Source organism: Prionailurus viverrinus, unplaced genomic scaffold, assembly GCF_022837055.1.
Source record: "Prionailurus viverrinus isolate Anna unplaced genomic scaffold, UM_Priviv_1.0 scaffold_56, whole genome shotgun sequence".
Taxonomy (NCBI): Eukaryota; Metazoa; Chordata; class Mammalia; order Carnivora; family Felidae; genus Prionailurus; species Prionailurus viverrinus.
Genome location: NW_025927618.1, coordinates 798,200 through 799,280, shown reverse-complemented (window position 1 = coordinate 799,280; position 1,081 = coordinate 798,200).

Below are 1,081 nucleotides of genomic sequence, written 5' to 3'. Positions count from 1 at the left end.
GGTCCAGGGACGACGCAAGGGCCGAAGCGACTCCGGTTTTGTGATCTCCTTCGAGGGCTGAGGTGAGGGCCCATATCTGAAGGCGGCTCAAATGCAGGATAAGGGAATGAGGCAGGCTTCCGTTTCGGTGGAGGGTAACGGTTCGGGGTAGGGTTAGGGTTAGGGTTGGGTCCCAGGAGGTTCCAGGCGCCGAACCCACAGCAGGGCAGTGGTCTCCCCGAAGGGCTGAGTTGAGGGCACAAGGGACCGTGCCGGTAGGGTCCCTCTTTGGCTGTCAAGGGCACACACGTCGATAAGCCCCTGGTCGAGGAGACCTCCGGAATCCTCTCGGGAGTTGCAGCCGGGCCTGGGAAACGACATGGTGAGATTCCAAGTTCCATGCCGAGTCAGCCTGCACTGCTTCTGGACCCCAGGCGCTTGATGCTGTCCGACCTTGGAATTGGGTCCCCATGAGGAGAGAGCTTTAGCTAGGGTTAAGGTTCAGTCCAGGGACGTCGCCAGGGCAGAAGCGACTCTGGTCTCGTGATCTCCCTCGAGGGCTGAAGTGAGGGCCCATGCCAGGAGGCGGCTCAAATGCAGGATTAGGTGTCGAGGCAGGCTTAGGTTTCGGTGGAGGGTCCTGGTTCGGGGTAGGGTTAGGGTTAGGGTTAGGTCCCAGGAGGTTCCAGGCGCTGAACTCACAGCAGGGCAGTGGTCTCCCCGAAGGGCTGAGTTGAGGGCACAAGGGACGGTGCCGGTCAGGGTTCCTCTTTGGCTGCCAAGACCACACATGGCAATAAGCCCCTGGTCGAGGAGGCCTCCGGAATCCTCTCGGGAGCTGCAGCCGAGCCTGGGAAACGACATGGTGAGCTTCCAGGTTTCTGGGCAAGTCAGCCTGCACCGCTTCTGGACCCCAGGCTCGTGATGCTGTCCTACGTAGGAATTGGGTCCCATGAGGAGAGAGCCTTAACTAGGGTTAGGGTTCGGTCCTGGGACGTCGCCAGGGCCGAAGCGACTCGGGTCTCGTGATCTCCCTCGAGAACTGACGTGACGGCCCATTCCAGAAAGCGGCTCAAATGCAGGAATAGGGATCGAGGCTGGC